Here is a 12148-nt window from a genome sequence, read left to right on the forward strand (position 1 = left end):
CCTATCACCTAGACCTTTGTCACAATAATTTTCACACACTAGATTCTGCCCTTTAATATTTTTACTAGTATGCATAGTATGCACTATACTTCACATCACTCCTTGAACCATAGGACTATGTTGTTTTACGCTTAGAATATTTCTGTAGTAGCTTAGTGTGTTGTATATTCATTTGGTTTTTCCGAGACTTTTTGCTATGCATGTTCTTTTGGTCTCTGGATTGTTGCTTATGTTTGTTTATCTTCCTTGTGATAGATTGCCCGGAGTGTGAAGCAGAATATTATCAGTCTTTAGAATTCAACCAGCAGTACCAAGGCAAGTTGCATCTTGATCATGTTTCATTACCTATGTTTTTATTATGCACTTAGTTCTTTGCGGTAGGACTGCATGGTAGGAAACAGGTGCCACATGACTTTGCTTTTCACCCAGTAGTTCGTTGAGGTAGGTCTGAACCATATAACCTTGTCACCATCGTTTTACTTTATGTTGCTATGCTAAGTAGACGTGGATTGGGGAGTGATCATTGTGAGAGATGAGTGACAATGTAGTAAATAAGACCTAAGTTAAATAATGAACTACCTGGGCGTAAACTTGTGGGAATGGTGGCGAAGTACAGTGGGGCACGCATGGGAAATCCATGGTGGTGCACCACTAGTGGACCGTCCGCTCAGGCTCAAAGAGATCAATCGTATTCTCATGTCTAGAAGCTTACGTGTGCAGCCACAAGCCAATATGGGCTCTGGCTTAGTTGAGTAGTTAGTGTGACCCCTTCCGGGATGGGCTAGCAGATGTAGAATGATGTAGGTGTACCGGCCTATCCGTGGGTTAAGGGGGGACATTTTCGAAAGGGTATGTCTCGATCTTCCGATCATGGAGGTGGTCGAGTCTTGTGGGGAAAAGTGCACAACCTCTGCAGAGTTTTCAACCTAATCGATTAGCCGTGTCCCCGGTTATGGACAACTTGACCATCTAGTAGTGGAAATGCCGGGAGATCTCCTCACCTTTAATTAAACAGTTGGGTTTTAAATGAAACTTGGGGACGGATGGAATTGGATTTGCCAACTCATCCTATGCAAATGTGTAGTAGTAGAATAACAATCTTTTCTAATAGGGAAAAACTAGCTTTATGCAAAAAACTAAACTTAGAGCTTTCCACCAGCCAAACTGCATGTAAAAGCAGGTTCATTACGCTATGATGTGACTTGCCAGTACATTCAATGTACTGACCCATTTGGCTGCAACTTATCGCGTTGCAGATATATCCGACGAGGATTAAGGTGCGATAGGTCGATGTTCTACACTCAACCTTGCTCGTGGAGTTGGACTCATTTACTTCTTTGCTTCCGCAGTATTTGCTTATTGGCTGTATGCCCTATTTTGTAATAAATGTATTGCTCCTGGACTATCGATGTAATAAAGAGATGTGTGTTATTTCTGTTATTTCATCGAGTAATGTGTGTGCTAGCAAGTCGATCCAGGGACTAGGATGGTAAGCACAGAGACTTCGACTCTTACCGAGTCGGGTCGCTACAAGATGGTATCAGAGCACATGTTGACTGTAGGACGCGACCCCTAGAAATGGAGAAAAGCCATAGGATAAAAACTATTGTTTTCATTTTCCATATATATCCTTTGGTCTCGTACCTTCTCTGCTTCAATACTAATTTCTTCTCTTTTTCAAAATGTAGATGTCATCCGCCCTTGTTGAGTTCGAGCAGCCCGATGAGACCATGCCCTTTGGAAGGCAGCTGGTGAAGATCACGAAGCACCTGAAGATTGGGCTTCCCACATTCACTGGAACCTTCACAGCCACCCTGCCCGAGGAGACACGTTGGAGGATTGATGCTCATATCCCCGGACGCATCCTCGGAAACCGCACCAAGCCCATTGGCTTCCATGTGGATACCGCAACATGGGGCTTGGGCAGGGGTATCGCTGCTCACATTGCTCTCGGACGCATTCGGGAGGTGTATGACGAAGACCTCAAGAGGACCTCCTTCGTGATGTACGGACGTCGCGACGCAGATGGAGATGTGGTGCGTACCCTAGAGGACGAGACGATAGCATCCCATATCCAGGACATGGAGGAGCACATTCGTATGATGGAGCTGGAGCTGTCCGACAACATGGTCGTCATCAAGAACCTCATGACCCGCAAGGCCGAGCTAGAGGAGGAGCTCCAGGATGCTCGCATCGAGCATGAGGGAGAGCTGGATGCACTACAGGAGAAGATCGACGACCTGAAGCTTGAGCTCGAGGAGGCCGAGGAGAAGCTGGATGAGGGAGAAAACATCCATGAGGATCACTCGTATGGTGCCTATGTCAGCCAAGAGAGGGACCAAAATGATGAGCTCGGAGATGATGACACGGAGAGCGATGCAAGGACACCCGATGTCGACATGGTTGACTGGTCCTCATCTGATGAGAGTTAGATTTTATACCACCATGAGAGTTTAGAAATTCGATTTCGTTATCCGATTAGTTTTATTTCATTTGTAAGACCTTGTCAAATCTTGTGACATGGCTTACCTTAGGTTTGATTATTCATGTGAACCTCTTTGTTTGAAATTGAATTGGAGTGATTTGAAGTTTTATTGCTATCATGTGCATATGGGTAGTGTGATTTTACTCGCTAGGCCTTGTTCTATTCTAACTCCTCATCCACTCTGAAACCCATCAGATGCCTCCAAGACGTGACCCCGGATTCAACTTTCCGCCGGAGCTTACGCAATTGATCCAACAATAGAATGCTCTTATGCAGATGCTCATTCAAAACCAGAACCAGAACCAGAACAACAACAACCCACCGCCGCCACCCCCGGTTGACAGTCTTACCCGTTTTCTAAGGCTGAACCCACCCGTGTTCTCCAGCAGCACGGAGCCGATCGTCGCAGATGACTGGCTCCGCAAGATAGGAAGGGAGCTGGCCACGGCAGGATGCAATGATGCGGAGAAGGTGAAGTTTGCTGCCCACCAGCTGGATGGACCTACAGCTGCTTGGTGGGAGAACTACACCACCACATACCCCATGGAGAATGTGACTTGGGATCAGTTCCAGCGGGCGTTCCACACTGCTCATGTTTCAGCTGGAGCCATGAGTCTGAAGAAGAAGGAGTTCCGCAGCTTGCGCCAGGGAGGACGCACGGTATCTCAGTATGTTGATGAGTTTAGTAAGTTGGCCCGTTACGCCCCAGAGGACGTGGCCACCCATGCAGCCAAGCAGGAGAAGTTTCTGGAGGGACTGAACGATGAGTTGGGAGTTCAGTTGACTATGGCAACATTTTCGGACTATCAGGAGCTGGTTGATAAGGCTATCATTCTTGAAGGTAAGCACCAGCAGATGGAGAATCGTAAGAGGAAGTACGGTCACGGGAAGTATAACTCGGGAGTTCAACAGAAACCCCGCTACAGCCCGTACTCAGGGAGTTCTGGATCAGGCACTAGCAAGTTTGGAGGGAATCACCATAACCATGGGGGCCACATTCATCATGGAGGGAATGGACACAACCACCATGGTCACAAGCAGGGCAATGGTAATGGAGGAAATGGCAATCAGCAGCATTTCAATCTTCCACACCGATGAAGAAGGACCTGAGTCACATCACGTGCTTCAAGTGCAAGAAGACAGGTCACTACTCCAATGAGTTCCCTGAGGTGCGAAATGGAAATGGAAATGGCAATGGGAATTCTGGAGGCAAGAAGCCCAATCCTTTCACTAAGGGACATGTGAATCATGTCAATGTGGAAGAGGTTTATGAGCAGCCTGACGTAGTGATTGGTAAGTTCTTGGTTAATTCATTTCCAGCACTCATTCTTTTTTACACTGGTGCATCGCATTCATTCATATCAAAGGGATTTGTGGATAAACATAAGTTGCCTATCATAGCTCTTAAGGCACCCATTCTAGTGAGTTCCCTAGGAGCCAAGTCTATGGCTAGTCAGGGATGTTTCCAATTGCCTTTGAACATAGGGGGACATGTTTTTCCCACAGATATGATTATACTATAATCACAAGGGTTGGATGTAATCCTAGGGATGGATTGGATGTCCAAGTATGAGGGAAACATTGATTGTGCTAGTAGATCAATTTTTCTCACCACCCTAGAGAAGAAGAGGATCAAGTACGTATCCAGGCTTAAGCCTAAGAGCACTCAGGTGAAATCTCTTACGGGAGTTGTCCAGGAAGAAGTACCAGTGGTGAAGGATTATCCCGATGTATTTCCAGATGAGTTACCGGGTATGCCGCCAGATCGGGAGATTGAGTTTTTGATTGAGTTGCTGCCGGGCACAGGGCCTATCTCCAAGAGGCCGTATCGAATGCCTGCTAATGATTTGGAGGAAGTCAAGAAACAGATTAAGGAGTTACTAGAGAAAGGGTATATTCGCCCGAGTTCATCACCTTGGGGAGCCCCAGTACTTTTAGTGGAGAAGAAGGATGGAACCTTGAGAATGTGTGTGGATTACCGTTCTTTGAATGAGGTGACCATCAAGAACAAGTATCCCCTACCGATGATCAATGACTTGTTTGACCAGCTAGAAGGAGCTTGTGTTTTCTCCAAGATCGATCTTTGATCGGGTTATCACCAGTTGAAGATTCGTGAGAAGGATATACCCAAAACAGCTTTTACCACAAGGTATGGGCTTTATGAGTATACAGTCATGTCCTTTGGTTTGACTAATGCCCCTGCCTATTTCATGAACATGATGAACAAAGTATTCACGGAGTTCCTGGATAAGTTTGTTGTGGTATTCATTGATGACATATTGGTTTACTCCAAGAATGAGGAGGAACACGCTGAACATCTGCGCTTAGTTTTGGAGAAGCTCAGAGAACATCAACTTTATGCCAAGTTCAACAAGTGTGAGTTTTGGCTGAAGGAAGTCGGATTCCTTGGACATGTAGTGTCAGGTGAAGGGATTGTAGTGGACCCTACCAAGGTAGAGTCAGTCACGGAATGGAATGCACCCACCACAGTTGGCGAGATTCATAGTTTTCTTGGGCTTGCAGGATATTACCGGAGATTTATTGAAAATTTCTCCAAGATTTCCAGACCCATGACATCATTGTTGAAAAAGGACACCAAGTTCGTTTGGACGGAAGAGTGTGAAGCCAGCTTTCAAGAGTTGAAGAAGCGTTTGGTTACAGCCCCAGTGTTAGTCCTGCCTGACGTACACAAGGACTTTCAGGTGTACTGTGATGCTTCACGTCAGGGACTTGGAGGTGTTCTTATGCAAGAGGGGAAAGTTGTAGCTTATGCTTCACGACAGCTTCGACCTCATGAGTTGAACTATGCCACGCATGATTTGGATTTGGCAGCTGTAGTGCATGCACTCAAGACATGGAGACACTATCTTATTGGGAATTGTTGTGATGTTTACATGGATCACAAGAGTTTGAAGTATATGTTCACACAGAAAGAGTTGAATCTCAGGCAAAGGATATGGTTGGAACTTATAAAGGATTATGACATGAGTCTGCATTATCATCCAGGAAAAGCCAACATTGTGGTAGATGCTTTGAGCCGTAAGAGTTATGTTAATACCCTTACAGCAGGAGGTTTACCTCAGGAGTTATGTGATGAGCTTAGAGACCTTCAATTGGAAATAGTTCCAAGAGGTTATGTTGCTGCACTCGAGGTGCAGTCCACCTTGTTGGTAAGAATCAGAGAAGCCCAGAAGTTGGACCAAGGTATTGCTGAGATCAAAGAAATGATGAGCAAAGGGAAGCAGAAGGATTCCGTGAGGATGAACATGGAACCATATGGTTTGAGCAACGGATTTGTGTACCCAATGACCCGGAGATCAGGAAGTTGATTCTTCAGGAGGCTCACAACTCACCATATTCGATACACCCAGGCAATACCAAGATGTATTTGGACTTGAAGGAAAGTTTTTGGTGGGCCGGTATGAAGCGAGAAATTGCCGAGTATGTGGCAATATGTGATGTATGTTAGAGAGTAAAGGCAGAACATCAGAAACTAGCAGGATTACTTCAGCCGTTGCCGATACCTGATTGGAAATGGGATAAACTTGGTATGGACTTTATCACGGGGTTACCCAGGACCCATTCAGGTTATGATTCCATTTGTGTGATAGTGGATCGTTTGACCAAGGTTGCTCACTTCATTCCAGTAAAGACCACCTATACAAGTGCTAAGCTGGCAAAGATATATATATGACCAGGATCGTATGTCTACATGTAGTTCCCAGGAGCATCGTATCAGATAGAGGAACACAGTTTACCTCAAAGTTTTGGAAACAGTTACACGAAACTTTGGTTACCAGGCTAGAGTTCAGTACAGCCTTCCACCCACAGACTGATGGGCAGACAGAGAGAGTCAATCAGATTCTAGAGGACATGTTGAGAGCGTGTGCGCTAGACTATGGGTCTAGTTGGGATGATAACTTACCCTACGCAGAGTTCTCATACAACAACAGCTACCAAGCCAGTTTGCAGATGGCCCCTTTCGAGGCATTGTATGGAAGGAAATGCAGGACACCTTTGATGTGGGATGGAGTTGGAGATCGCAAGTTGTTTGGACCTGACTTGATCAGGGATTCTGAGGAGAAGGTCAAATTGATTCGTGATAGACTTAAGATAGCCCAGTCAAGGCAGAAAAGTTATGCCGATGCTAAACGCAAGGAAGTGATCTATGAAGTGGGAGATAGAGCATATCTTCGAGTGTCTCCACTTCGAGGTATTAAAAGATTTGGAGTCAAAGGGAAGTTAGCACCATGATTTGTGGGACCATACAAAGTTCTGGAACGTAGAGGAGAGGTTGCATACCAGTTGGAATTACCAGAGGCTTTGTCGGGAGTTCATGATGTGTTTCATGTTTCCCAGCTGAAGAAGTGTCATACAGAGATGGCGGACATTCCTTTGAGAGATACAATGCCACTCGAGGCAATTCAGTTGGAGAATGATCTGACTTATGAGGAGAATCCTATTAAGATTCTTGAGACTGCAGAGAGAATCACTCGTACCAAGATCATCAAGTTCTGCAAAGTTCAGTGGAGTCACCATACCGAGGAGGAAGCCACTTGGGAACGAGAGGAAGATCTTAGGCAAGACCATCCGCACCTTTTTGCTGGCCAACCCGAATCACGAGGACGAGATTCATCTTAAGGGGGTAGGTTTGTAACATCCCAATTTTTATTAATTTGGATGTTAATAGAATCATTCACTGCATATCATATTTCCTTGCATTTTGGAGTTTTTGAAATATTCAATAATAGTTTTCCACCCGAGAAAAACAAATGAGAGGGGATAAGATGACTTCCTCAAAATATAAAAAGAGTGGGAAATTTTATTTTGAATATTACTTTAAGTTTTGGATTTGTTTGGTATTTATTTGATTTGCAACAAGTGCATTAGTTGCATTAGGAAAATTATTTTCAAAATGTTCTGTGCTTAAGTTAATGTTCATTAGGATCTAAATATTACGTAGTTATTTTAGAAATTTATTTGGTGTTTTTAGAAATTCTTTTGAATTAGTTATGAGCACTTTAGTATGCAGTTAAAAAACACGCACGCACGCACTCACCGCAGCCTGGACCGAAACTGGGTTCGGCCCAGGAGCGCCCCAACCGGCCCAGTTGGCCATTTGGCCCAAGGCCAGCGCCCCAGCGCCCGAAACCTCCCGCACCGGTCGACCGCTCCGCGCCCGCCCTCGCTCGCTACTGCCGCCGCCACTGACTTGTGGGCCCCGCTCCACCTCATCTCCCCCAACCTCCCGCTTGCCCCGCTCGGATGAGCACGCCGCCGCGCTCCCGCAACCGTCGGGCGAGGCCCTCGCGGATAACGCTTATCCGCGGCACCCGCACGCCCTCCCCTCGCCTATAAATGCCCCGGGCTCCCCTCTGTCGATCTCGCCGTCCCGCTTCTTCCCACGCCGCCCCTACCGCCCGCAGTCGCCGCTTGGATCTCGCCGGCCGAACGGACCTCGCCGGAGCATTCCGCTGCCAGTAAACCACCCTTGTTCCTTCGTCAATCTTGCCACCGTGAACTCGCGCATCTTGTTGACATCTTTTTCTTGCCTAGGTCCCGCCGAAGACGACGCCCCGATGACGCCCGACCTCGCGGAGCCCACGGAGCGCCGCCGCCTTCGCCTCGCCGACCCCGACGCCCCTGAGGAGCCCGGACGCCACCATCCGGACGCCCAAGCCGCGCCGCACCTCCCCGTCTTCTTCCCCGACGCCGAGGACCGCCGTAGCCGCTGCCCCGCCATCACCCGACGTCGTGCCGCCGTCCTCTGCTCGTCGCCGGCCACCACCACCCGCTGTAAGCCGCCGCCCCACCCTCGCCCGTTAGATCGGACACCAACGGCCTAGATTAGATTAGGTTAGTTGTTTTTTTAGTTGAATCGGTACGCGGTTAACCGCGGTTTTTATTTTAAAAACTACCGGTCGGTTTCCTTTAGACCGTGGGATTTTATTTAAACCGAGCGTCGGTTTTTATTTAGTTAGCCGCCGCAGATGTTTTTCTTATTTGGCGGTCGTTCGCCGTATAGTCTCCGCAGCGGACGCTGCTCGGCCAGCCAGGAGCCGCCACGTGGCCAGGGACCTGTTTGTAGTAGTTTTCTTTGCCATTTAGTCCCTGTAAATAGCAGATTAGTCCCTGATCTTAGATTAGCCATAACTTTTTAACCGTAGATCCAAACTCGATGAAACCAGCGGCAAATTCTTTGTATTGTTTAGATCTATCCAGTAGCATAGGTTTTGCAAACTTTTGTTAGATTCAAATTTGAATTTATTCAGATTCGAATTCAAACTTCAAATAGCCATATCTCCCAAACCGTAGCTCCGGTTAAGTTGATTCCTTTTGCATGCTGTCACCGTAGCAAAGCCCTATCACCTGGACCTTTGTCACAATAATTTTCACACACTAGATTCTAACCTTTAATATTTTTACTAGTATGCATAGTATGCACTATACTTCACATTACTCCTTGAACCATAGGACTATGTTGTTTTACGCTTAGAATATTTCTGTAGTAGCTTAGTGTGTTGTATATTCATTTGGTTTTTCCGAGACTTTTTGCTATGCATGTTCTTTTGGTCTCTGGATTGTTGCTTATGTTTGTTTATCTTCCTTGTGATAGATTGCCCGGAGTGTGAAGCAGAATATTATCAGTCTTTAGAATTCAACCAGCAGTACCAGGGCAAGTTGCATCTTGATCATGTTTCATTACCTATGTTTTTATTATGCACTTAGTTCTTTGCGGTAGGACTGCATGGTAGGAAACTGGTGCCACATGACTTTGCTTTTCACCCAGTAGTTCATTGAGGTAGGTCTGAACCATATAACTTTGTCACCATCATTTTACTTTATGTTGCTATGCTAAGTAGACGTGGATTGGGGAGTGATCATTGTGAGAGATGAGTGACAATGTAGTAAATAAGACCTAAGTTAAATAATGAACTACCTGGGTGGAAACTTGTGGGAATGGTGGCGAAGTACAGTGGGGCACGCATGGAAAATCCATGGTGGTGCACCACTAGTGGACCGTCTGCTCAGGCTCAAAGAGATCAATCGTATTCTCATGTCTAGAAGCTTACGTGTGCAGCCACAAGCCAATATGGGCTCTGGCTTAGTTGAGTAGTTAGTGTGACCCCTTCCGAGATGGGCTAGCCGATGTAGAATGATGTAGGTGTACCGGCCTATCCGTGGGTTAAGGGGGAACATTTTTCGAAAGGCTATGCCTCGATCTTCCGATCATGGAGGTGGTCGAGTCTTGTGGGGAGAAGTGCACAACCTCTGCAGAATTTTCAACCTAATCGATTAGCTGTGTCCCCGGTTACGGACAACTTGAGCATCTAGTAGTGGAAATGCCGGGAGATCTCCTCACCTTTAATTAAACAGTTGGGTTTTAAATGAAACTTGGGGACGGATGGAATTGGATTTGCCAACTCATCCTATGCAAATGTGTAGTAGTAGAATAACAATCTTTTCTAATAGGGAAAAACTAGCTTTATGCAAAAAACTAAACTTAGAGCTTTCCACCAGCCAAACTGCATGTAAAAGGAGGTTCATTACACTATGATGTGACTTGCCAGTACATTCAATGTACTGACCCATTTGGCTGCAACTTATCACGTTGCAGATATATCCGACGAGGATTAAGGTGCGATAGGTCGATGTTCTACACTCAACCTTGCTCGTGGGGTTGGACTCATTTACTTCTTTGCTTCCGCAGTATTTACTTATTGGCTTTATGCCCTATTTTGTAATAAATGTATTGCTCCTGGACTATCGATGTAATAAAGAGATGTGTGTTATTTCTGTTATTTCATCGAGTACTGTGTGTGCTAGCAAGTCGATCCAGGGACTAGCACGGTAAGCATAGAGACTTCGACTATTACCGAGTCGGCTCGCTACACTTGCAAGCAATATGACGAATGAGTTAGTTGCGGGATGTTGCATTACGGAACGAGTAAAGAGACTTGCCGGTAACGAGATTGAACTAGGTATGATGATATCGACGATCGAATCTCGGGTAAGTAACATACCGTTGACAAAGGGAACAACATATGTTGTTAGTTGATTTGACCAATAAAGATCTTCATAGAATATGTAGGAACCAATATGAGCATCCAGGTTCCGATGTTGGTTATAGACCGGAGATGTGTCTCGGTCATGTCTACATAGTTCTCGAACCCGTAGGGTCCGCACGCTTAACGTTCGATGATATGTATTGTGAGTTATGTGATTTGATGTACCGAAGGTTGTTCGGAGTCCTGGATGTCATCACGGACATGACGAGGAGTCTCGAAATGGTCGAGACATAAAGATTGATATATTGGAAGGTTATGTTTGGACACCAAAAAGGTGTCAGATAGGTTTTGGCATTTTCTGGAGTATCGGGGGGTTAATGGGCCTTCATGGGCTTTAGTGGAAGAGAGGAGGAGGCGGCCAAGAGGAGGGGTGCCCCCCCAAGCCCAATCCGAATTGGGAAGGGGGTCGGCCCCCCTTTCCTTCTCTCCCTCTTCCCTTTCCTTCTCTCCCTCTTCCCTTTCCTTTCCCTCCTAGTTGGACTAGGAAAGGGGGGAACCTACTCCTAGTAGGAGTAGGATTCCCCCCCATGGGGCGCACCCCATGAGGTCGGCCGGCCCCCTCCTCCACTCTTTTATATACGATGGAGGGGGGCACCCCATAGACACACAAGTTGATCTCTTAGCCGTGTACGGTGCCCCCTCCACAGATTTCCACCTCGGTCATATTGTCGTAGTGCTTAGGCGAAGCCCTGCATCAGTAACTTCATCATCATCGTCACCACGCCGTCGTGCTGACAAAAATCTCCCTCGGCCTCAACTAGATCTAGAGTTCAAGGGACGTCACTGAGCTGAACATGTGCAGATCACAGAGGTATCGTGCTTTCGGTACTTGATCGGTTGGATTACGAAGACGTTCGACTACATCAACCGCGTTACTTAATGCTTCCGCTTTCGGTCTACGAGGGTACATAGAAACACTCTCCCCTCTCATTGCTATGCATCTCCTAGATAGATCTTCCATGATCATAGGTAAATTTTTTGAAATACTGCGTTCCCCAACAGTGGCATCCGAGCCAGGTCTATGCGTAGATGTTATATGCACGAGTAGAACACAAAGGAGTTGTGGGTGTGGGTATATACATATTGCTTGCCGTCACTAGTTGTTTCTTGATTCGGCGGTATTGTTGGATGAAGCGGCCCAGACCGACATTACATGACCGCGTTCATGAGACTGGTTCTATCGACGTGCTTTGCACACAGGTGGCTGGCGGGTGTCAGTTTCTCCAACTTTAGTTGAATCGGATTCAATGAACAAGGTTCTTTCTGAAGATCAAAAAGCAATCACTATACCATGTTGTGGTTTTTATGCCATAGGTAAGAACGGTTCTTGCTAGAAGCCCGTAGCAGCCACGTAAAACTTGCAACAACAAAGTAGAGGACGTCTAACTTCTTTTTGCAGGGCATGTTGTGATGTGATATGGTCAAGACATGATGATATATAATTTGTTGTATGAGATGATCATGTTTTGTAATAGTTATCAGCAACTGGCAGGAGCCATATGGTTGTCGCTTTATTGTATGAAATGCAATCGCCATGTAATTGCTTTACTTTATCACTAAGCGGTAGCGATAGTCGTAGAAGCAATAGTTGGCG

Source organism: Triticum urartu, chromosome 1, assembly GCF_003073215.2.
Source record: "Triticum urartu cultivar G1812 chromosome 1, Tu2.1, whole genome shotgun sequence".
Classification (NCBI taxonomy): Eukaryota; Viridiplantae; Streptophyta; class Magnoliopsida; order Poales; family Poaceae; genus Triticum; species Triticum urartu.